Raw genomic sequence first — 26,195 nt, 5'->3', positions numbered from 1 at the left:
TTGTGACTTCCATCTTAACTCACAGTCAATATGTGTGGGGGGCTGCCTATTTCTTTGGGGAATTTCTCTGAGGCAAGGTAGGCTGTATTTTCTATCTTTAGGGGTAGTTAGCTCTTAGGCTGTGAAGAGGCGTCTAGGCAGAGTCAGGAACGCTCCACGGCTATTTCTAGTTGTTGTGATAGGATTAGGGGTTGCGGTCAGCAGAGCTCCCACTTCCCAGAGCTCGTCCTGTATTACTAGTTTGCTCATCTGGTCATTTCTAGTGCTCCTAACCACCAGCTCATCATAACACATGTCGTCCAAACCCAGGTTGGTGGGCATTGGTGGGTTATGTTGGGGAAAGGGTTGAGATGTAGGCATACATGGAGGAGGTGCTTCAGATCCCTTTTGCGCATGCACTTGTTGATTTGTTTGCATACGCATGAGGTTACGTGGTGACAGCTGCCACTTCTCAATGTACTCAAACAAATCATAAGGGCTATTTGGGGGGTGTATGCATCAAGAAGGATTTGAAAGCACCCTCTCACACTTAGCCTCACCTCACAGGGTAGGGGACGGAGATACCGGGCCAGTCTATGGGAAAATGCCTCCTCACCTTCATCCTGAGCAGCCCTGGCCAAATAATTTAAGACACAAGTGTCCACATTCCGTCGACTTTCAATTAGCTCTCTCCTTCTGCGGCCATGGCGTGAGGTCACAGCAGGCTGTGGTGAGTGTTCCAGCGGAACAGTGGGGCTGCTGCTGTGGCCAGGATCTTCGTGCATCACTGAAGCTGGTGCATCTGTGGGTGGGGCTGCATCATCTGGCCCAGGTGGTTGTGGAACATGAGGGGCAGCCGAAAATGGATCCGGAGGGATACACATGGCAAGAGCCGTAGATGGGCCAGCCAACTCTTCTCCTTCCCCAACAGGATCTGTCAATGGCTCGGATTCGGACCCTGTTGTCTCCCTCTCAGTGAGGTTGGATTGTGTTCTGTTATGAAAATGTAAAAAATAAATTTGAAAAATCATCTATGACCATTCCAAACATATGTGTAATGTGGTGTGAGGTTTGTACTTGCAGTCTGAGATCCATACTGGGATCCAGAAAGGACAGCCAGTCAAAATAGATGTATTTTCGTTTTGCCGGAGCAGATGACCCACTTTTGGCCCGCTGCTGCCTTTCTCTCCGGTACTGATCCCAAATACTGCGCCAACATCTCATAACATCTTCCACTGCAATGACAGAGAAGAAAATAATGTATAAGACAATTGTGCACAGTGGTACCACAAGGTGTCAGAGATTTTACAGATTTTAATATGCCCTAGTAAGCTGCATTTCTTCCTAAATATCTTCAGTAGTAAAAATAAACACACAAATCCCACAATACCATAAAAGGGTAACACCATAGAATGTAAGTACACAAGGACAGGGTCCTCTCCCCTCTATACCAGTCTGTCATCATAAATTTGCTTACTGTAAGCGACATCTATAAACTCTGTACGTAACCCCTTTCTCATGTCCAGCACCATTAAATAAATGGTGCAATATACATACAAAATCAGAATAATAAAAATAATAATAGTGACAAAATATTGTTCTTACTGCAGTTTATAATATTCATTGAGAAACATGAGTGTACTTACTTATTTGCCTCTGTCCCTCACGTGGCCGCTGCTCATAATCTGGGAATAAGATCCCACAGATGCTCCTGGAGCGCCCCCACTGCCGCAGGGCTGAGGGGTACCCGGTACCGGGCCTCAGTGTCTCGGTTCTGGGGTTGTCACGGTGGCTAGACCCGGTCCGTGACAATGCTGAGGGGCGTCCAGTGAAAGTTGCCAATGTGCGGATGTTGTGGTGTGGTGTAGGTCGCGATGAATAACGAGGACACCAGGTTGCAGTCTCTTTACCTCTTTACTCAAGGCTTCAGGATCCTCAGTCCGGAATACGGTCAACCGGGCTACCTGAGTCCGGCCGGTCCGATGGCACCTCCAGAGTTCCCTTTGCAGGTGGAAATATGTGCCTACCTTCTAGCGCTTGTGTGTTGTAGTCCTTCCCTGCTGTGCTTACGGGATAGTCCTCACAACTGTTGTGTCTGTTTCTGAAGTTCCCTCACAACTCGATTATGATGTTCTTCTTCGTCCCCCAGATGATATGGCTAGGACGCACCCATATGACGGGTAGGCTCGGAGGTCTTCCGGGACCCTATAGTCGCCCCTCTCCAAATGTTGCCCCCTGTGTCTGCTTAGGTGATGTTGGGTGAGACAGCCCGCCTATAACTGACTGTCCTGCCGTAGGTTTGAAGTAAGGCCTGGAGCTCAATACTTCCTCGGCGTTTCCGGCCACCGGCTGCGCGCCTCAGTAGGATGTTGCCTCGTCTTACAGCACGACTCCTACTGGTGTTTCTCCTTGTTGCGTTGATCTCGTTTCTCACTCAGCACAATAAACCTCACTTCTTGTCCTTTCTTGGGGTGCCGCCACAATGAAGTGCAGGCGCGGTCCCGTAACCTTCTTTCTGTTCGCTAGGCCTCTGTCAGGATCCCACCCCTGACAGGGACCCCCCTGAATCTTCCCCTGCAACACCCTCTGCCACAGGATGTTGCCTGGTTCCAACCCAGTCAGCTTCTGTCTAATAGTGATGTGTCGTTCGTGAACGAGCCGACACAAAGAGCCGGCTCCCTGCTGTGAACGATGGGAGCCGGCTCTGCAGAGTGAGTGAACCGAATCTTTTTTTTTTTTTCCTTCCTTGTCTGGCGCCTGCAGCCTATCAGATTCAGCCAGTGAGTGTGACTGTGACTCATGTGGGAGGAGCAGACAGGAGAGAGGGAGATGTGAGTCTGTGGACTGTAAAGAAATGCCTGTGAGTCCAGTGATGTGATCACAAAATCAGTCCCCAGGAAGGCATTCACCTCACACAGGTACCGCAGCTGTGCAGCCTGTAGCCTCCCGTCAGGCCAGGCTTGTGCTGGAGAGGTGGCCATGCTGTTATTATCAGCTCCCTCTAATAACGGCTGCAGTTCTGTGCCATCTCCAATTATCTGACACTCTGCAGCTCTGTCTTTACACTTTTGCAACCTTTTTAATGCACCCAAAATATCTGCAAATCATGGTGATTAACCCCTTCATGTTGCAGCTATTGTTCTTTTTCTGCCACACCTTTCAGGAGCCTTTGTAAGGGCTTGTTCACACGATCCTTTTTTCGCTGCGGATTTTTCAGGTCCTGATTTGTGAAAACCGCAGTGCAAAACCTGCGGTGGTTTTCACTGCGGTTTTCAGTCCTTTTTCTACTGCGGATTCCACTGCGGGTTTCCACCTGCATTTTCCTATTGGTGCAGGTGGAAACCCGCTGCGGAATCCGCAGAAAGAATTGACATGCTACTTCTTTTTTTCCGCTGAAAATCCACTCTGATTTTCAAGCCGAAAAAAGGATAGTGGGCACAGCGGATTTCGTTTTCCATAGGGTAACATTGTACTGTACCCTGCATGGAAAACGTCTACGGATCCGCAGCTGCGGATACGCAGCGAAAACCGCATCGTGTGAACATAGCCTAAGGGCTTGGGGTTTTGTGTTTCTTTTTTTGCAGGACAAGTTTTAGTTCTGAATGAGCCCATTTTACCATATAATGTCCTGAAAAACCAGGAAAAAAAAAGTTCACAGTGAGGTAAAATGAAGGTGGGGAAGCAATTCCACCGTATAGTTTGGGGGATTTGTTTTGCGTAGTTCAGAGTGCACGGTTTCATTTGAGGTGGTCTCACACGTGGCATCACAGGAGGCTGGGGCTGCACTCGCTTCTCTGCAGCGTCTCGCCACATTGATCACCCACAGTAAGGGTACCGTCTCACAGTGGCACTTTGATCGCTACGACAGCACGATCCGTGACGTTCCAGCGATATCCATACGATATCGCTGTGTCTGACACACAGCAGCGATCAGGGACCCTGCTGAGAATCGTACGTCTTAGATCGTTTGAAACTTTCTTTCGTCGCTGGATCTCCCGCTGTCATCGCTGGATCGTTGTGTGTGACAGCGATCCAGCGATGTGTTTGCTTGTAACCAGGGTAAACATCGGGTTACTAAGTGCAGGGCCGTGCTTAGTAACCCGATGTTTACCCTGGTTACCATTGTAAATGTAAAAAAAAAAACAAACACTACATACTCACCTTCTGATATCTGTCACGTCCCCCGGCGTCTGCTTCCCGCACTGACTGTGAGCGCCGGCCGTAAAGTAAAAGCAGAGCACAGCAGTGACGTCACCGCTGTGCTGTGCTTTACGGCCGGCACTGACACAGTCAGTGCGGGAAGCCACCGGCGGGGGACGTGACAGACATCAAAATGTGAGTATGTAGTATTTGGTTTTTTTACATTTACAATGGTAACCAGGGTAAATATCGGGTTACTAAGCGCGGCCCTGCGCTTAGTAACCCCATGTTTACCCTGGTTACCCGGGGACTTCGGCATCGTTGGTCGCTGGAGAGCGGTCTGTGTGACAGCTCCCCAGCGACCACACAACGACTTACCAACGATCACGGCCAGGTCGTATCGCTGGTCGTGATCGTTGGTAAATCGTTTAGTGTAACGGTACCCTAAGGCCAGGCCATCAATGTTAGTCATGGACAATCTCTTTAAACTTGTTCTATCTGTAATACTACCTCAATCATATTTACTGTAACTTAACTGTTAATAAAGTTGGTATGTAACTAGGGTTGCAGTGCCATATTCTGTTTGACTTGCTGGGATTTGTAGTGCTGTGCACCACCAGCAGGAGAAGTTGATACCATGGTATAGTAGCAATTATACATTTCTGTTCCACGTTGTGTTGAAATAAACTGAGTTTACTATTCCGTATGCTTTGCACAGTGTGTGTGTGTGTGTACAGTGTATACATTGTGTATGTGTGTGTAGTGTGTGTATACAGTGTGCGTGTAAGGCTACTTTCACACTAGCGTTGTTTGGTGTACGTCGCAATGCATTGTTTTGGAGAAAAAACGCATCCTGCAGAATTATCTGCATGATGCTTTTTTTCTCCATAGACTTTCATTAGCGACGCATTGCGATGTATGGCCACACGTCGCATCCGTCGTGCGACAGATGCGTTGTGTTTTGGTGGACCGTCGGCACAAAAAAAGTTATATGTAACTTTTTTTGTGCGTCACGTCCGCCATTTTCGACCGTGCCCCCTCCTCCCCGGACCTTACAATGGGGCAGCGGATGCGTTGAAAAACTGCATGCGCTGCCCCCGTTGTTCATTTCTTTCACAACGTGCGTCGGTACATCGGGCTGACGCATGGCGACGGCCCCGTACCGACGCTAGTGTCAAAGTAGCCTTAGTACAGTGCTTGTAGCATGCCTTTATTTTTATGAATTACAATCTTATACAGCACCAACATATAGCACAGCACTTACTAATTCAGAAAGGTTGTGTACAAAAAACAGCAAATATTACACAGTAATACAGGTTAGGCTGGGTTCACATTGCGTTAGTGGCGTCTGTTAGACGGACAACGTTACACAGCGGCATAAACGCGGTGTAACGCAGTCCGTTACGGCCGCCATTGACTCCAATGTCGGACGCATCACTAGCGCACACCCACAATGGGCGTGCACTAGGGATATGCCGTCATTGAGTGACGGACCCGGAGCCGCGGGCTGCAGCGTTTCCGGGTCCGTCACTGCTAGTGCAGATAGAGCTAGAAGATGCTCTATCTGCGCTAGCGCAATGTAAACGTCGGCACTTGCGTTAACAGCAGCCCGTTAGTGTATGTGCTGAGCGGGCTGCTGCTAACGCAGTGTGAACCCGGCCTTAGGACTACAACCGAGTAGCGCGGGCTCTGTTCACAAGAGCCAACAATCTGCGGAAACAGCAACGCTAAAAAACAGTCTTTACTGCTTCACTAGATACTTACACAGGTGTATCATGAGGCTGTCACTTTACAGGCAAAGAGTGGGAACGATGACAGAGTAAAATCTAGTTTTATTTAAAAAAAGAGCCGGTTCACGAGCCGAAAGAGCCGGCTCTTTATAGTGAGCGGAGCCGAAAGAGCCGGATCACCAAAAAGAGCCGGACTGCCCATCACTACTGTCTAACTTCCTATCTAACCCCCAGTTTTACCAGACTGTGAGGAGTGGCCTAATACATAGCACCCTTAGCTCCCCCTGGAGGCCAGACTGTGAAGTGTATTGGTGTCTGTGATACCTGGTCAGGTGAACTCCTTCAGTGCCATCAGACGTACCATAGCCCCCTTAGCGGCAGAGCATCAGTACTGCAACGACCAGGACTCTGGGGCGCTGCACTCCTCCAAGCAGCCTCTTTTCTTGCCCGATTTGCATAGTTTGCATCACGTTGGTCTCAAATTTCAGGCCTTTCTTGGACCAGGACCAGGAGCATATCCACATTTATGATGTTTGCCATGCTGCTTGCAACTCCGTGGAGGCGTGCGCCAGACGTCCGGGATGTCTGTCTGGCTTTTTCAGCTAATTAGCATGTCTGAGCTTCCTGATTGAGGGCTTGGCACATTTCCTGGCACCTGGAGATGTCTGGCGTATTTTTCGCAAGTCACACTGATGGTCCGTGTGTAATCCGTATTTTTCTCGCCCCCATAGACTTTCATTGGCGGATTTTTTGCACAGTACGCTGACAAACGCAGCATGCTGCGATTTTCTACGGCTGTAAAATACGGCTGCGAAATATACGGCAGATAGGAGCTGCCCCATAGAGAAACATTGGTCCATGTGCAATGCGTAGTTTTGCGCCTTTCATACGGCCGTAAAACTCTCTAGTGTGACACCGGCCTAATAAAAAAAAACACCTATGCAAAAAAAAAGTGTGTGCATTCACATGTGGTTTTGGCAGCAGTTTTTAATACAAACAGAACTGTTTCTCTTAAAACTGTGCTAAAAGTGCAAGTGTATACACAAGGGACTATATCCTGATTATCCGCCAGTCTAAAAGCAGCTTAAAAAAGGGCCATGCACATTCATAAAAGTATGATACACTTTACATTTGCTGACAATGGAGTCAGCAATAGTTCATATTAGCTGGAGAAGCAGTTTAATAACGTTGAACATTCAGTGTGAATAGTGTGTATATTGTACGGTGGTATTAGATTTGTGGATGATACAAGTCTATGGATCCTGGATATACACAGAAATCCGTGATAAAGTGGCTCGCAGGGGTGGGTTTGTTGTCATTTCAAGTTCTGGTGCATGAGCAATTAGTTTAAGGTTTCTATCTTTCAGGCTATTGTTCATGGTTTGTTATTACGCTGAGCGCTGGTGACCTTTATGATGTGAACTCCATCTGCTTGTGTCAATTCAAGATTGTGAAATAGAAGGGCTTGCCTTGTGTTTTTGAAATGTGAGGGCAGGGAGGCTCCATCTGATCGAAGCGCGGCCAATCACAGGATTGTCCTCAGCAATCTGAACCTCACATACCTCTATTGAAAGTTTCATTTTACTGATATGAAAACAGGAACCACAAACTGTATGTAAACCCTGAAGTGGAAAATGTTACTTACGTGCAGCTATTTAGTAAACTAATCCAAGGCTATCCAACACCCGACCCTATCTTCATCCGGATACTGCTGCTACATGTCTGATTTCATGATTCAATCTACATAAAAGACAGTCTTCTGCGCATGAGAAAACAAGAGATATGAAAGAAATAACAATGATAACAAGGAAAACATTAGCGGAGCCTCCCCCTCCTGCATTGTATGGCTCTGCAGCTGTGACCTTATCATAGCAAATAGATTTCGAAGAGGTCTTCTTCATTACTGATGAGCACATCATCACAAGCAAACCTTGCGAAAGAAAAGTGTCTTAATGGCATCTTGCTCTAAAAAGGTAAAACATAATTGTCAAGGGATGTTTCAATCGTAAAAAAAGAAAAATTTATATAGGGCAAACCGACCTACAACACATGCTCCTTTAACTTTTGTGCTTTTAAAGGGAATCTGTCACCAGGTTTCTGCAAACAAAAAAACAAACAAAAAAACACAAAGATTGAGCTTGATTATGGTATACATGCAGCACATAAACACATGTTCACATTGGCCATAAAGCATACAAAACATACAAGAAACAAAATGGGCAAAACCCCTGCTGTAACTAAATAAGTAAAAAGCAAAAGTGCATCTAAATAACACAGACTTCTTAGTAAGACTGTTTTTGATCAAAAATAGCATAAAATCCATCCCACCGTCAACAAGGTGACCCTGATCGGGACAGTCACCTTGTCGATGGTGAGATGGCTTTTATGCTATTTTTGACACATGGTAAGGTTTTTAACCCCTTAATCCCATATGACGTACTATCCCGTCGAGGTGACCTGGGACTTAATTCCCAGTGACGGGATAGCACGTCATATGCAATCGGCCGCGCTCATGGGGGGAGCGCAGCCGATCGCGGCCGGGTGTCAGCTGACTATCGCAGCTGACATCCGGCACTATGTGCCAGGAGCGATCACGGACCGCTCCTCGCACATTAACCCCCCGAACACTGCGATCAAACATGATCACAGCATTCCGGGGGCATAGAGAAGCATCGCACAGGGAGGGGGCTCCCTGGGGGCTTCCCTGAGACCCTCGGTATAAGGCGATGTGCTCACCTTGTACCGAGAGTCTCCTCCCTGCAGGTCCCGGATCCAAAATGGCAGCAGGGCTACTTGTGGGTCCTGCAGGGAGGTGGCTTACCAGCGCCTGCTCAGAGCAAGCGCTGGTAAGCCTGGAGCAGTGCACGTCAGATCTCTGATCTGACACAGTGCTCTGCAAAGTGTCAGATCAGCGATCTCTCACTATATAGTGATGACCCCCCTGGGACAATATGATAATGTAAAAAAAAAAATATTTAAATGTGTAAAAAAAAAAAAAAAATTCCTAAATAAAGAAAAAAAAAATATTGTCCCCATAAATACATTTCTTTATATAAATAATAAAAAAAGAGTACACATATTTAGTATCGCCGCGTCCGTAACGACCCGACCTATAAAACTGTCCCACTCGTTAACCCCTTCAGTGAACACCGTAAAAAAAAAAAAAAGAAAAACCGAGGCAAAAAACAACGCTTTATTATCACACCGCCGAACAAAAAGTTAAATAACACACGATCAAAAAGATGGATATAAATAACCATGGTACCGCTGAAATGTCATCTTGTCCCGCAAAAAATGAGCTGCCATACAGCATCATCAGCGAAAAAATAAAAAAGTTATAGTCCTCAGAATAAAGCGATGCAAAAATAATTATTTTTTCTATAAAATAGTTTTTATCGTATAAAAGCGCCAAAACATAAAAAAATGATATAAATGAGGTATCGCTGTAATCACACTGACCCGAAGAATTAAACTACCTTATCAATTTTACCAAACATGGAATGGTATAAACGCCCCCCACAAAAGAAATTCATGAATAGCTGGTTTTTGGTAATTCTGCCTCACAAAAATCGGAATAAAAAGCGATCAAAAAATGCCACATGCCCGAAAATGTTACCAATAAAAACGTCAACTCGTCCCGCCAAAAACAAGACCTCACATGACTCTGTGGACCAAAATATGGAAAAATTATAGCTCTCAAAATGTGGAGACGCAAAAACTATTTTTTGCAATAAAAAGCATATTTTAGTGTGTGACAGCTGCCAATCATAAAAATCCGCTAAAAAGCCCGCTATAAAAGTAAGTCAAAGCCCCTTCATGACCCCCTTAGTTAGGGAAAAATAATAAAATTAAAAAAATGTATTTATTTTCATTTTCCCATTAGGGTTAGGGCTAGGGTTAGGGTTAGGGCTAGGGTTAGGCTAGGGTTAGGGTTGGGGCTAGGGTTAGGGCTAGGGTTAGGGCTAGGGTTAGGGCTAGGGTTAGGGTTGGGGTTAGGATTGGGGCTAGGGTTAGGGTTGGGGCTAGGGTTAGGGTTGGAGCTAGGGTTAGGGCTACATTTAGGGTTGGGGCTAAAGTTAGCGTTAGGGCTGGGGCTAAAGTTAGGGTTAAGGTTGGGGCTAAAGTTAGGGTTAGGGTTGGGGCTAAAGTTAGGTTTAGGGCTACAGTTAGGGTTGGGGCTAAAGTTAGGGTTAGGGTTGGGGCTAAAGTTAGGGTTGGGGCTAAAGTTAGGGCTAGGGTTGGGGCTAAAGTTAGGGTTGGGGCTAAAGTTAGAGTTAGGGCTACAGTTAGGGTTGGGGCTAAAGTAAGGGTTAGGGTTTGAATTACATTTACGGTTGGGATTAGGGTTAGGGGTGTGTCAGGGTTAGGAGTGTGGTTAGGGTTATGGTTGGGATTAGGGTTAGGAGTGTGTTGGAGTTAGGGGTGTGGTTAGGGTTGGGATTAGGGGTGTGTTGAGGTTAGGGGAGTGGTTGGGGTTAGGGGTGTGGTTGGGATTAGGGTTAGGGGTGTGTTTGGGTTAGGGTTTCAGTTACAATTGGGGGTTTCCACTGTTTAGGTACATTAGGGCTCTCCAAATGCGACATGGCGTCTGATCTCAATTCCAGCCAATTCGGCGTTGAAAAAGTAAAACAGTGCTCCTTCCCTTCCGAGCTCTCCCAAGCGCCCAAACAGGGGTTTATCCCAACATATGGGGTATGAGCGTTCCCAGGACAAATTGGACAACAACTTTTGGGGTCCAATTTCTCTTGTTACCCTTGGGAAAATAAAAATTTGGGGGGGCTAAAAAACCATTTTTGTGGGAAAAAATAATTTTTTATTTTCACAGCTCTGCGTTATAAACTGTAGTGAAACACTTGGGGGTTCAAAGTTCTCACAACACATCTAGATAAGTTCCATGGGGGTCTAGTTTCCAATATGGGGTCACTTGTGGGGGATTTCTAATGTTTAGGTAGGGGCTCTGCAAATGCAATGTGACGCCTGCAGAGCAATCCATCTAAGTCTGCATTCCAAATGGCGCTCTTTCCCTTCCGAGATCTGCCATGCACCCAAAAGGTGGTTCCCCCACATATAGGGTATCAGCGTACTCAGGACAAATTGGACAACAAATTTTGGGGTCCAATTTCTCCTGTTACCCTTGGAAAAATACAAACCCGGGGGCTAAAAAATAATTTTTGTGGAAAAAAAAAAGAATTTTTATTTTCACGGCTCTGCGTTATAAACTGTAGTGAAACACTTGGGGGTTCAAAGCTCTCACAACACATCTAGATAAGTTCCTTAGGGGGTCTACTTTCCAAAATGGTGTCACTTGTGGGGGGGTTTCAATGTTTAGGCACATCAGTGGCTCTCCAAACGCAACATGACGTCCCATCTCAATTCCAGTCAATTTTGCATTGAAAAGTCAAATGGCGCTCCTTCTCTTCCGAGCTCTGCCTTGCGCCAAAACAGTGCCTTACCCCCACATATGGGGTATCAGCGTACTCAGGACAAATTGTACAACAACTTTTGGGGTACAATTTATTAGCTTACCCTTGGGAAAATAAAAAATTGGGGCCGAAAAGATAATTTTGTGAAAAAATATGATTTTTTATTTTTACGGCTCAGCATTATAAACTTCTGTGAAGCACTTGGTGGGTCAAAGTGCTCACCACACATCTTGATAAGTTCCTTAGGGGGTCTACTTTCCAAAATGGTGTCACTTGTGGGGGGTTTCAATGTTTAGGCACATCAGTGGCTCTCCAAACGCAACATGGTGTCCCATCTGAATTCCAGTCAATTTTGCATTGAAAAGTCAAATGGTGCTCCTTCCCTTCCGAGCTCTGCCATGCGCCCAAACAGTGGTTTACCCCCACATATGGGGTATCGGCGTACTCAGGACAAATTGTACAACAACTTTTGGTGGCCATTTTCTCATGTTACCCTTGGTAAAATAAAACAAATTGGAGCTGAAATAAATTTTTTGTGAAAAAAAGTTAAATGTTCATTTTTTTTTTTTAAACATTCCAAAAATTCCTGTGAAACACGTGAAGAGTTAATAAACTTCTTGAATGTGGTTTTGAGCATCTTGAGGGGTGCAGTTTTTAGAGTGGTGTTACACTTGGTTATTTTCTATCATATAGTCCCCTCAAAATGACTACAAATGTGATGTGGTCGCTAAAAAAAAATTGTGTTGTAAAAATGAGAAATTGCTGGTCAACTTTTAACCCTTATACAGTAACTCCCTAACAAAAACAAATTTTGGTTCCAAAATTGTGCTGATGTAAAGTAGACATGTGGGAAATGTTACTTATTAAGTATTTTGTTTGACATATCTCTGTGATTTAAGGGCACAAAAATGCAAAGTTGGAAAATAGCGAAATTTTCAAAATTTTCGCCAAATTTCAGTTTTTTTCACAAGTAAACGCAGGTAATATCAAATAAATTTTACCACTATCATGAAGCCCAATATTTCACGAGAAAACAAGGCCGGGGTCACACTTGCGAGTGCAATGCGAGAAACTCTCGCATCAATACTCGGCACTGCCTCCGGCACTCGGGACTGGAGAGTGCGGCTGCATGTATTTGTATGTAGCTAAACGCTCCGGTCCTGAGTGCCGGCGGCAGTATCGGGTATTGATGTGAGAGACTCGTGCGAGTTTCTCGCATTGCACTCACAAATGTGACCCCAGCCTAAGGGAGCCACTTCCATATGTAACAAACAAATTAAAGCTGCACTTTATAATGCTATAGTATGCCAACACGGAAAATATAAAATTGGAATTGCATTGCTGCTCTAAAAACGTAAGGTAAAATGAAGATACTCAGGGACAAGGCCACTTTCTTTGCAGGGAACATAACCTAATATGATACCTCTCCTGGCCTGACCGCCTGCATTTACTGTATACGAGTAAGTAGGGGTTGTGATTAACACCATGGGCTGATGGGTGGAGAGCTTTAATTTGCTTGTTACATATGGAAGTGGCTCTCTTAGCTTGATCCTGTCACACCTGATTTTCTGTTTGGAAGTGACGGTCAGTCTTTGATATTTGTATACAGAGGCTTTCTGACCGACCACTCCAATTTTATATTTTCCATGTTTGCATACTACAGTGGTACAGAGTGCATCTTTAATTTGTTTCTCCAAAATAAAAAAACACAAAAACTTCAATTGAAAACTGCTTTTAACCCTATCACAACATTTGATGTAAGTTTACATCACAGATGGGAAGGTTCCTGCAAAATTATGTAAATTTATGATGTCATCGCTAAACCCCAATTGTTGCCGTGGCAAACCAAGGTCGTCGGGTCTGCCAGCTACGACAAGACTGTTATGAGAGCATGGTCTTAGGCCGGTTTCACACGTCAGTGATTCCGGTACGTGAGGTGTCAGTTTTCTCACGTACCGGAGACACTGACACACGTAGACACATTAAAATCAATGTGTCTCTGCACATGTCAGCGTGTTTTCGCGGACCGTGTGTCCGCGTGCAAAACACGGAGACATGTCAGTGTTCGTGGGAGCGCACGGATCACACAGATCCATTAAAGTCAATGGGTCCGTGTAAAACACGTACCACACATGGATGCTGTCCGTGTGCAGTCCGTGTGACGTGCAGGAGACAGCGCTACAGTAAGTGCTGTCCCCCCAGCGTGGTGCTGAAGCCCCCATTCATTTCTTCTCTCCAGCAGTGTTTGTTGGAGAGAAGAAATGAAAAATCATTGTATTTTGTTTTTTTTGCGGTAGAAATAAAGATCTTTGTTTCCCACCCCCTGTGCGCCCGACAGCTGGAAAGAAAATACTCACCCGGCTCCCTCGAAGTGTCCTCTCCGCGCCGCAGCTTCTCCTGTATGAGCGGTCACGTGGTGCCGCCCATTACAGTGATGAATATGCGGCCCCACCCCTATGGGAGGTGGAGCCGCATATTCATGACTGTAATGGGCGGCACCACGTGACCGCTCATACAGGAGAAGCTGCGGCACGGAGAGGACGCTTCGAGGGAGCCGGGTGAGTATTTTCTTTCCAGCGGTCGGGCGCACAGGGGGTGGGAGGGGGGGGGAAACAAAGATCTTTATTTCTACTGCAAAAAAAACTAAATACAATGATTTTTCATTTCTTCTCTCCAGCGAATGCTGCTGGAGAGAAGAAATGAATGGCGGCTTCAGCACCCAAAGCAGGGGACAGCGCTTAATGTAGCGCTGTCTCCTGCACGGTCCGTGTGGTACCCAGTCGGCACACGGGCGGCACACAGCTGCCGCACGTGTGCCACACTGATGTGCCACGTAAGCTCACGGACACACGGACACGGATAACTCCGGTACCGATTTTTCCAGTACCGGAATTATCTGGACGTGTGGGACAGGCCTAAGAGGCTTCTGTCAGTGCAGCACTGACAGGTATAATGCGTCGCAATGCATTATATCAACGATCAGAGTAATAAAAGTTAAAAGTCCCCTAGAGGGACAAGCTAAAAGTTAACAAAGCATTAAAAAAAATTGTAAATATTAAAAAAACAACATAAAATAACTAAATAAATAAAAAAATAAATAAATAAACCAATAAATAGGTATATTTATGAAAAAAAAAAAAAAACAATTATATAAGTGTGATATCGCTGTAATTGCACTGACCCGAGGAATAAAGCTGCTTTATTAATTTTACCACATGAGGAGCAGCATTAAAAAAAACAATTCCTGAACTGCTGGTTTTTGTTCATTCTGCCTCCCAAAAATCAGAAAAGCGATCAAAAAATGTAATTTGCCCAAAAATAGTACAAAAAAAAGGTCAACTTGTTCAGAAAACAAGCTGTCACATGACTCTGTCGGCAGAAATATAGAAAAATTATAGCTCTGAAAATATGGGGATGCAAAAAATTTTGTTTGCAAAAAAAATGTCCTTTAGTGTGTCACAGCAGCCAAACAGAAAAAGAAACAATATAAATCTGGTATCGCTGTAATTGCACCAACCCAGAGAATAAAGTTATCCTATAACTTATACCACACGATTAATGTCGTAAAGCATAAATAAAACTGATTGTGACAGATAGAAGCTGCACTGTTGATTTGGAATCATCCAGCAACTATAGAGGTTAAATTGGTTATAGCAGATGGGGAGTGGTTAGCTCAGCACCAGGGGATACTGGGAAAGTTGTTATAGTGTCCTGGACATCCAAGAGTAAGGTGTGTGTTAGAGATTCTCCTGTCAGACTGAAGTCAGACAAGCTGTATAGGCCAGTTCTTCATGGGAAGCAATTGCAATAATCATAGAACCAGTCAGGACAGCCAGGAGCATCTTTATTATCTCAAGGTAGAAGTGAGAGAGCTACAGCACCAGACTCATCACCCCTCCCCCCACCTTACTGCATGAGCAAGGTACAATTCTGCTTAGTTTAAAATATGTGTGTGAAGAGAAGTTATCTATAAAGAGACTTTCATATATGTTTATGGAGCATTGAATAAAGAGAAGTGACTTTTTGAGCATGCATAAAAGCGCGGTCGGCCACAGTTTTGTGCACTTCTGAAAAGACAGACACTGCTGAACAGAGTAACTCTGTTGCCTCATTATAGTAAATGGATCCCCTATGGGTTGCATCTGAATCACGTCATTCGGTGATTTCTATGGAAACCCTGATGTAAGTGCTCAACACAGAGCGCAGGATAAATGTGATCCAGAATATCATGTAAAATGTTCTCAAAAAAAGCAAGTCCCCACTGAGGTCCATCATTTTTCAATGGAAATATAAAGGGCTTCTATGCTACTGGCAGTACAAAGGCTCTTGAAAAGCGCTATGGCTTCTTGCCACTCAAAAGAAATCCAGCAAATTCTGCACTCCCAAATTCAATTGTCCCCTCCCTATTGAGCCACACAGTGTGCCTATACAAAAATTAGCATCCACATGTTTGGCATTTCTGTAGCGATGAGAGCTCGCTTAATTTATTTGTCTCCAGAAGCACAAGCTGGACATAATTTACTTGGCACTACAATGCAATCGGCAACATCTACTGCTGCTTGTTTCTAGAAAACACCCGCCCCAAGAAAGAGGCAAATGTGGCAAAATACACATTAGGATTTGCGGGACACATCATACTTGACCTACCATTAGCTCCTCATGGATGCTCACCTTTACAAATGTAAGGTAATACTATTTATCAGGCTGATATAATTTCATTTGAAAGCGATGTGAAGTACAGTTGTGTTCAAAAGTTTACATACCCTGGCAGAATTTTTGCATTCTTGACCTTTTGCAGAGAATATGAATGATAACACCAAAACTTTTTCTCCACTCATGGTTAGTGGTTGGATGAAGCCATTTATTGTTAAACTACTGTGTTCTCTCTTTTTAAATCATAATAACAACCCAAAACATCCAAATGGCCCTGATCAAAAGTTCACGAACCCCATTTCTTAATACCGTGTATTGCCCCCTCTAACATCAATGACAGTTTGAAGGCTTTTTTGATAGTTGTGGATGAGGGTCTTTATTTTCTCATATGGTAAAGCTGCCCACTCTTCTTGGCTAAAAGCCTCCAATTCCTGTAAATTCCTCGGCTGTCTAGCATGAACTGTGTGCTTGAGATCTCCCCAGAGTGGCTCAATGATATTAAGGTCAGGAGACTGAGATAGCCATTCCAGAACCTTCACTTGGTTCTACTGTAGCCAATGACAGGTCAACTTGGCCTTGTGTATTGGATTGTTGTCATGCTGGAACGTCCAAGTACGTCCCATGCGCAGCTTTGGGGCTGATGAGTGCAAATTTGCCTCCAGTATTTGCTCATAACTAGTGTTGAGCATTCCGATACCGCAAGTATCGGGTATCGGCCGATACTTGCGGTATCGGAATTCCGATACCGGGATTCCGATACTTGGCGCGTATCGGATACCGGAATCGGAAGTTCCATGATTCAAAATTCAGAAATTCAGCCAATGAGAAAGATTCCAAGTGTGGGCACATCCTGTTTAGCATGGAGGGCATGAAACTACTGGCAAGGCTGTGATTGGCTGCTTAAATGATGTCATGATGCAGTTTAAAAGTCGCTGGCGCCATTTTGCGATCACTCTGCTGTGAATTCAGTTAGTGACAGGACGCTGTTTGCTGACTGAGGGACAGTTTAGAGATAGCGATTTGCTTCTTTGTGCTTTCCAAAGGCTAATTTAGCAACCGCTGTGTTCACCTACTAATCACCTTCCTTTTGCCTTGTAGCGCTGTTTTCACAGCGATCTGCAAGGTCTCTCTGTGTGTGTGTGTGAGTGCAGCCCACTCTCTAGTCTGAGTGCAGCCACATAGGCCATCCATAGCTGGTTGTATTCAGTTCAGGGAGGGTGGTTCATTGCCTCATACTGTCCTTTTTTTTTTTTTTTTTGAAGTAGTGCAGGCTGCTGCACATTTTTTCCAAAAATTCCTATTAGTGTCTTTCCACCCGTCTCCAGCTAATTTGTGGAAAAACACTACATAGGATAAAGTAGAGGAGGGTTTTTGGGCCTTGCAGCGCCGTTTACGGCTGTCTGCACGGTCTCCGTGTGACTGCAGCTCGCCCTGTAGTCTGTGAGCAGCCGTAGCTTGGTTGTCTCCAGCTCAGGGTTGTTCACTGCGTCATACCGCCAAATCAATTTTCATTTTGTTTTCAAGTAGTGTAGTCTGCTGCTAATTAATTTAAAAAAATCCTATTAGTGTCTTTCCACCCGTCTCCAGCTAATTTGTGGAAAAACACTACATAGGATAAAGTAGAGGAGGGTTTTTGGGCCTTGCAGCGCCGTTTACGGCTGTCTGCACGGTCTCCGTGTGACTGCAGCTCGCCCTGTAGTCTGTGAGCAGCCGTAGCTTGGTTGTCTCCAGCTCAGGGTTGTTCACTGCGTCATACCGCCAAATCAATTTTCATTTTGTTTTCAAGTAGTGTAGTCTGCTGCTAATTAATTTAAAAAAATCCTATTAGTGTCTTTCCACCCGTCTCCAGCTAATTTGTGGAAAAACACTACATAGGATAAAGTAGAGGAGGGTTTTTGGGCCTTGCAGCGCCGTTTACGGCTGTCTGCACGGTCTACGTGTGACTGCAGCTCGCCCTGTAGTCTGTGAGCAGCCGTAGCTTGGTTGTCTCCAGCTCAGGGTTGTTCACTGCGTCATACCGCCAAATCAATTTTCATTTTGTTTTCAAGTAGTGTAGTCTGCTGCTAATTAATTTAAAAAAATCCTATTAGTGTCTTTCCACCCGTCTCCAGCTAATTTGTGGAAAAACACTACATAGGATAAAGTAGAGGAGGGTTTTTGGGCCTTGCAGCGCCGTTTACGGCTGTCTGCACGGTCTCCGTGTGACTGCAGCTCTATCCGTTGTTAGTTCAGCCCCCAAAAAATAAATAAATAATAAAGTTCACCAAACACACCAGTTACACCACTTTACATTTGTGTAGGCCACATTAGCTCATATTCAAGTCTAGTCCACACTTTAGAAAATTAGTGTGTCTTATACCTGTTAGGAGGAGTTGCTCAGGAATAAGCACATAAAGCCGTTAGTACTCTTCTGCTTATCTTTATCAGTCAACCAAGATGAAGAAGGCAGTGAGTAAGGCACGTGGGCGTGGGCGTGGGCGCGGAGCAGGGAGGGGACGTGGGGATTCTGTGCCTGCTGCGGGCACCGGTGAGTCATCAGCACCCACTTTCACAAGGGAACAGTCGTTCATGCGCAGCTTTGTCGCCGAGCGCCGTACACCGCTGCTGCGTCAAGACCAAATTGAAGCCGTTGTGGGATGGATGGCAGCTAATGCATCAACTTCCATTAGTGCCACATCCTCTCAGACACAGAGCACTGGAGAGCAGCCATCTGTCTCTTCACCACCTGCAAAATTGCCCAGGCAGACAGAGATCCCAGGACAGGAGCAGTCTCTACTTCTGTTCTCTGAATCATCTGTTGGCTTGGAAACAGGGGGCCAGCCAAGCAGCATTGGAGAAATGGAAGAAGAGGCAGGGTGCAGTGATGCCCAACCGCTTTTTCTGTCTTCCTCTGAAGAGGCGGGTGGGCCAGTGGCTCCGGTCACCACCTCGCAGGCCGCATCAGCTGATGATGACACTCAGGTGCCACTTACTGGTGCGTGCTCTGCTGCTGAGACTACCCAGGAGGAGCAGTTGGGGGCAGAGGGTAGTGTAGATGATGAGGTCCTTGACCCATCTTGGCGTCAGGGACAGGAAGGTGGTGGGAGCAGCTCTGAGGAAGAGATTCCCCGTACGGCCCAAAGAGGGAGAGGGAGGGGGAAGACTGCGGATCCTGCAGCCTCCGCTTTGGCACCCGTAAGGAGCATGTCTCTTCCAAAAGTCAAAAGGGGGGCTCCCAAGACTTGCAGTGCCTGGTCCTTTTTTGACACAGTTGCAGATGACATTTGCTATGTCAGATGCAAGGTGTGTCATCAAAAAATCAAAAGAGGTCAAAAAGTCGCCAACCTCAATACCTCCAACATGTGGAAACATGTGCGCAACAGGCACCCGGCGGAGTTAGACAAACACACTGAAGAGCTAGGCCAACCAACAGCGGCAGCTACCACCTCTTCAGCTCGTGTTGCCTCTTCCTCTAGCTCACACGCAGCTGGTTCGGCTTCCTCCCAGGATCGCCGTGGAAGAACCTCTGGCCCTGTTGTCCAGAGACCCGCTGTCATTCCACCCGCAGCACCACTTTCCCAGTCAACCACACACTCCCAGCCCAGTCTACAGCCATCGGTAGTACAGGCATGGGAGAAAAGGCGGCCTTTCTCGTCAAACCACCCACGAGCACAGGCTCTGACTGCAGGCATTGCCAAACTTCTGTCACTGGAAATGCTGTCATTCAGGCTGGTGGAGACTGACAGCTTCCGTGACTTCATGTCATTGGCAGTCCCACAGTACAGTGTGCCCAGCCGCTTTTACTTCAGCAGGCAAGCCATCCCTGCCCTGCACAAGCATGTTGAGGGACACATAAAACACGCGCTACTGAACGCCGTCGGTAGCAAGGTCCACCTCACCACCGATGCGTGGACCAGTCAACATGGACAGGGGCGATACCTTTCCCTCACTGCCCATTGGGTTAATGTAGTTGAGCCGGGTACAGACCGTGCGAGTGGCGCAGGACGTGTCCTGCCCACTCCAAGGATTGCAGGAATCCATTCTGTACGCATTGACTCCTCCTCTTACACCAGTTCCTCAGAATCATCGCTGCAGGAGCCGTCACAGTCCACCTCCACATGGACCCGTGATGAACGTGTACCTGTTACGACCGACATGAGCACAGCCGTGGCCAAACGTCAACAGGCCGTCTTGAAATTAATTTTTTTGGGGAATCGTAGCCACACAGCGCAGGAGCTCTGGAATGCCATCAAGCAGGAGAGCGATGTGTGGTTTGAGCCAGCGAATCTCCAGCCAGGCATGGTAGTGTGTGATAATGGCCGAAATCTGGTGGCAGCCCTGGGCCTCGGCAACCTCACTCACATCCCATGTCTGGCACATGTGCTCAATTTGGTCGTGCAGAGTTTTTTGAGGGACTATCCGGATCTTGATGCACTGCTGCACAAGGTCCGCCTAGAGTGTGCTCACTTGCGGCGTTCCAGCACGGCAAAAGCGCGCATTGCGGCTCTGCAGCGCCGACACCGCCTGCCGGAACATCGCATCATATGTGACCTACCTACCAGGTGGAATTCCACGTTACATATGTTGGAGCGGTTGTGTGAGCAGCAGCAAGCTGTAATGGAGTACCAGCTGTATCAGGCGCAAAAAAGTCGCAGTCAGCGCCGTACAGACTTCACAACCACAGAGTGGGCCACTATGAAGGATGTCTGCCAGGTTTTGCGTCCCTTTGATTATTCCACGCGGATGGCGAGTGCAGATGATGCACTAGTCAGCATGACTGTCCCCCTTATCTGCCTGCTTGAAAAATCACTGCAAGCGCTAAGGGATGATGTTGTGGAAGAGGTGGAGGATGAGGATTCACCACTTCCATTATCTTCTGGACAGTCAGCGCCACGTGGTTCCTCACAAACGCGTAGGCAGGGGACAGTTTGTGAGGAGGATGAGGAGGAGTCAATGGAGGAGGAAGACATCCGTCCAGAGGAGGGAGTTCCCGAATTGTCCAGTACTCAGTGTGTACAGCGAGGGTGGGGTGATGACGAGCGGGCAGAGATCACGCCTCCAGCTGGGGACAGCGTTTCTTGGGCAGTTGGCAGTCTGCAGCACATGGTGGATTACATGCTGCAGTGCCTGAGAAACGACCGCCGCATCGACCACATTCTCAACATGTCTGATTATTGGGTGTTCACCCTCCTCGATCCTCGCTACCGGGACAACGTAGAAAGCCTCATCACACCGTTGAACCGGGAGCGAAAAATGCGGGAGTACCAAGACACACTGGTCAGTTCCATCATCTTCTCCATTCCAACTGAGAGAAGTGCTGCTACTGCATTCCAAAGCAGCTCAGTGCGTCCAGGCAGTGGTGGAGGCTCTGCACAAAGAGGGAGCAGAAGCAGTGCCTCTGCCCAAGGCAAGACCAGTATGGCCCAACTGTGGCACAGTTTTGTGTGCCCCCCACAAAAGTCTACACCATCACAGACGGCTCCAGTCAGCAGGAGGCAACGGTTCCGTCAGATGGTGACAGACTACATGTCTTGCCCTCTTGCTGTACTCCCAGACGGCTCTTCCCCTTTCAAGTTTTGGGTCTCAAAGCTGGATACATGGCCAGAGCTAAGCCAGTATGCATTGGAGGTGCTGTCTTGCCCTGCGGCCAGTGTATTATCGGAACGTGTCTTTAGTGCTGCAGGTGGTGTACTAACTGACCGTCGCATGCGACTATCCTCCGATAACGTTGACCGGCTTACTTTCCTGAAAATGAACAAGGCCTGGATCTCGCAGGAATTTGCCACTCCTCCTCCTGATTAAAAAATTAGGTCACTGTATACGTTATCCAGGTCTCCTGTTGTGTTCATCTTTCTACCACCTGAACTTAAATTCCTGGGCTCCAACACCGCCAGTTGAGGCTCAGACGTGCCGTCTGCACAGTGAAAACATACGACCCAGTGTTATTGGGTTTCAGTAACGTCAGCTGATCCCCAGCTGTGTAGCCGGCAATGTGTCATGCGACCGCCACGCTGACACAACAACTGAAATGTAAGGGAATCTGTCCCCCCCCCCCCAAGGCGTTTGTTACTGAAAGAGCCACCTTGTGCAGCAGTAATGCTGCACAAGGAAAAAGGTAGCTATTTTGGTTTTGCTCCTTGCACACGCAAAACTTAACACTTATAAAATGTGTCCACTGATACCGTAAAACCGTCCCGGAGGTGGGACTTTCCTTCGTAATATGACGCAGGACAGCCGTCATTCCTACCCCCCCGGCGCCGCGCCCCGGCTCCTCAGCGTTGTTTGATTCCGTCCCGGAGCCTGCGCTGTTATGTTATCCCGTGGCCAGGCACACTTAGCGCTGCCCGTCTTCTGGCATCATTTGGTGTCAGGCTGGCTGCGCCTGTGCGGCCACGCTGGCCGAGAGCCCGCCTCGCAGTGTCTTCTGATTTAATCCCACTGGGGGCCTGGGATCTATGGACATGCGCAGTGCATATCTGAACCTCCACCTCTCACTCATCTCCCTATGGCTTCTTCAGACTGTTCGGTGTCAGCTGGTCCCTAATAGCATGCCACGGCCGTGACACCGCACAGTCTGGAAAAGAAGCCGTAGGGAGGGGAGTGAGAGGCGAGGATATGCACTGCGCATGGCCATGGATCCCAGGCCCCCAGTGGGATTACATCAGAAGACACTGCGAGGCGGGCTCTCGGCCAGCGCGGCCGCACAGGCGCAGCCAGCCTGACACCAAATGATGTCAGAAGATGGGCAGCGCTAAGTGTGCCTGGCCACGGGATAACATAACAGCGCAGGCTCCGGGACGGAATCAAACAACGCTGAGGAGCCGGGGCACGGCGGCGGGGGGGTAGTAATGATGGCTGTGCTGCGTCATATTACGAAGGAAAGTCCCACCTCCGGGACGGTTTCACGGCTTCAGGGGACACATTTTATAAGTGTTTAGTTCTGTGTTTGCAAGGAGCATGATGAAAAGAGCCACCTTTTCCTTTTGCATCTTTTGTGCTGCACAAGCTGGCTCTTTCAGCTACAAACGCCTTGGGGGGGGGGTTAAAGGTTCCCTTTCGACTTTCTCAGGCTTCGGCCTACATTGTGTTCCTCTGCTTTTCCACCTGCCCCTGGGCTCCAACACCGCTAGTTGCCGTCCAGAAGTGCTGTACGCACAGTCAACAGTCGCTCCTCTGTTATTGGGGTTCAGTAACGTCAGCTGTTCCCCTGCTGTGTGTGTGGCAATCCCTCCTACCTCCTCCAACCTCCTCCTCCTCCACCTGTCCCTGGGCTCCAACACCGCCAGTTGCCGTCCAGAAGTGCTGTACGCACAGTCAACAGTCCCTCCTCTGTTATTGGGGTTCAGTAACGTCAGCTGTTCCCCTGCTGTGTGTGTGGCAATCCCTCCTACCTCCTCCAACCTCCTCCAACCTCCTCCTCCTCCACCTGTCCCTGGGCTCCAACACCGCCAGTTGCCGTCCAGAAGTGCTGTACGCACAGTCAACAGTCCCTCCTCTGTTATTGGGGATCAGTAACGTCAGCTGTTCCCCTGCTGTGTGTGTGGCAATCCCTCCTACCTCCTCCAACCTCCTCCAACCTCCTCCTCCTCCACCTGTCCCTGGGCTCCAACACCGCCAGTTGCCGTCCAGAAGTGCTGTACGCACAGTCAACAGTCCCTCCTCTGTTATTGGGGTTCAGTAACGTCAGCTGTTCCCCTGCTGTGTGTGTGGCAATCCCTCCTACCTCCTCCAACCTCCTCCAACCTCCTCCTCCTCCACCTGTCCCTGGGCTACAACACCGCCAGTTGCCGTCCAGAAGTGCTGTACGCACAGTCAACAGTCCCTCCTCTGTTATTGGGGATCAGTAACGTCAGCTGTTCCCCTGCTGTGTGTGTGGCAATCCCTCCTACCTCCTCCAACCTCCTCCAACCTCCTCCTCCTCCACCTGTCCCTGGGCTCCAACACCGCCAGTTGCCGTCCAGAAGTGCTGTACGCACAGTCAACAGTCCCTCCTCTGTTATTGGGGTTCAGTAACGTCAGCTGTTCCCCTGCTGTGTGTGTGGCAATCCCTCCTACCTCCTCCAACCTCCTCCAACCTCCTCCTCCTCCACCTGTCCCTGGGCTCCAACACCGCCAGTTGCCGTCCAGAAGTGCTGTACGCACAGTCAACAGTCCCTCCTCTGTTATTGGGGATCAGTAACGTCAGCTGTTCCCCTGCTGTGTGTGTGGCAATCCCTCCTACCTCCTCCAACCTCCTCCAACCTCCTCCTCCTCCACCTGTCCCTGGGCTCCAACACCGCCAGTTGCCGTCCAGAAGTGCTGTACGCACAGTCAACAGTCCCTCCTCTGTTATTGGGGTTCAGTAACGTCAGCTGTTCCCCTGCTGTGTGTGTGGCAATCCCTCCTACCTCCTCCAACCTCCTCCAACCTCCTCCTCCTCCACCTGTCCCTGGGCTCCAACACCGCCAGTTGCCGTCCAGAAGTGCTGTACGCACAGTCAACAGTCCCTCCTCTGTTATTGGGGTTCAGTAACGTCAGCTGTTCCCCTGCTGTGTGTGTGGCAATCCCTCCTACCTCCTCCAACCTCCTCCAACCTCCTCCTCCTCCACCTGTCCCTGGGCTCCAACACCGCCAGTTGCCGTCCAGAAGTGCTGTACGCACAGTCAACAGTCCCTCCTCTGTTATTGGGGTTCAGTAACGTCAGCTGTTCCCCTGCTGTGTGTGTGGCAATCCCTCCTACCTCCTCCAACCTCCTCCAACCTCCTCCTCCTCCACCTGTCCCTGGGCTCCAACACCGCCAGTTGCCGTCCAGAAGTGCTGTACGCACAGTCAACAGTCCCTCCTCTGTTATTGGGGTTCAGTAACGTCAGCTGTTCCCCTGCTGTGTGTGTGGCAATCCCTCCTACCTCCTCCAACCTCCTCCTCCTCCACCTGCCCCTGGGCTCCAACACCGCTAGTTGCCGTCCAGAAGTGCTGTACGCACAGTCAACAGTCGCTCCTCTGTTATTGGGGTTCAGTAACGTCAGCTGTTCCCCTGCTGTGTGTGTGGCAATCCCTCCTACCTCCTCCAACCTCCTCCAACCTCCTCCTCCTCCACCTGTCCCTGGGCTCCAACACCGCTAGTTGCCGTCCAGAAGTGCTGTACGCACAGAGCCAAACACCTCGCCAATGTGTTAGTGGGGTTCAGCACCGCCAGCTGTTCCCCTGCTGTGTATACGGCAACGTGTACTGCGACCGCCACGCAGACACAACAAGTTAAATGTAAGGGAACCTGACCCCCCCCCCCCAAGCGTTTGTTACTGAAGGAGCCACCTTGTGCAGCAGTAATGATGCAAAGGGAAAAAGTGCCTCTTTTCGTGATGCTCCTTGCACATGCTGAACCTAACACTTATGAAATGTGTCCCCACACAGCGTTAAACCGTCCGGTAGGTGGAACTTTCCTTTGTCGTGTGACGCAGCACAGCCATCATTTTTACCCCCTTGGCGCCGTGCGCCCCCTCCTCAGCGTTGTTTGAATCTGTCCCGGAGCCTGCGCTGTTAGGTTAGCCCTTGGCCATGCACACATGTTGCGCTGCCCGTCTTCTGACCTCATTTGGTGTCAGGCTGGCTGCGCCTGTGCGGGTGCGCTGGCCGAGATCCCGCCTCGCAGTGTCGTCTAATGTAATCCCACCGCGGGCCTGTGATCCGTGCCCGTGCGCAGTGCATATCCTCTCCTCTCACTCCCCTCCCTACGGCTTCTTCAGACTGTGCGATGTCAGCTGGTCCCTAATAGCATGCCACGGCCGTGACACCGCACAGTCTGAAAAAGCCGTAGGGAGGGGAGTGAGAGGAGAGGATATGCACTGCGCACGGGCACGGATCACAGGCCCGCGGTGGGATTACATTAGACGACACTGCGAGGCGGGATCTCGGCCAGCGCACCCGCACAGGCGCAGCCAGCCTGACACCAAATGAGGTCAGAAGACGGGCAGCGCAACATGTGTGCATGGCCAAGGGCTAACCTAACAGCGCAGGCTCCGGGACAGATTCAAACAACGCTGAGGAGGCGGCGCACGGCGCCAAGGGGGTAAAAATGATGGCTGTGCTGCGTCACACGACAAAGGAAAGTTCCACCTACCGGATGGTTTAACGCTGTGAGGAGACACATTTCATAAATGTTAGGTTCCGCATGTACAAGGACCATAATTAAAAGAGCTAAGTTTACCTTTTCCAGCATTAGTGCTGTACACAATGGCTCTTTCAGCTACAAACGCCTGGGGGGGGGGGGGGGTTAAAGGTTTCCTTTCAACTTGCTCGAGTGCAGGCTTCGGCC

The 26,195-nt window shown here is 48.3% G+C and overlaps 1 long non-coding RNA gene across 1 annotated transcript; it reads right to left on the bottom strand.

Annotated features, from left to right (window-relative positions):
- Positions 1 to 297: 297 nt before the first annotated feature.
- LOC143809884 (uncharacterized) lies at positions 298 to 7,610 on the bottom strand. Its single transcript, XR_013222507.1, has 3 exons — positions 7,495 to 7,610; positions 1,057 to 1,214; positions 298 to 972 (listed from the first exon to the last, which is right to left on the bottom strand). It is a non-coding gene; the product is annotated as an uncharacterized LOC143809884 (long non-coding RNA).
- Positions 7,611 to 26,195: the final 18,585 nt, after the last annotated feature.

The sequence above is a fragment of the Ranitomeya variabilis genome, chromosome 2 (assembly GCF_051348905.1).
Source record: "Ranitomeya variabilis isolate aRanVar5 chromosome 2, aRanVar5.hap1, whole genome shotgun sequence".
Lineage (NCBI taxonomy): Eukaryota > Metazoa > Chordata > Amphibia > Anura > Dendrobatidae > Ranitomeya > Ranitomeya variabilis.
Note: the sequence above shows the minus strand (reverse complement) of the source record. Positions and strands in the feature narration are given on the sequence as shown.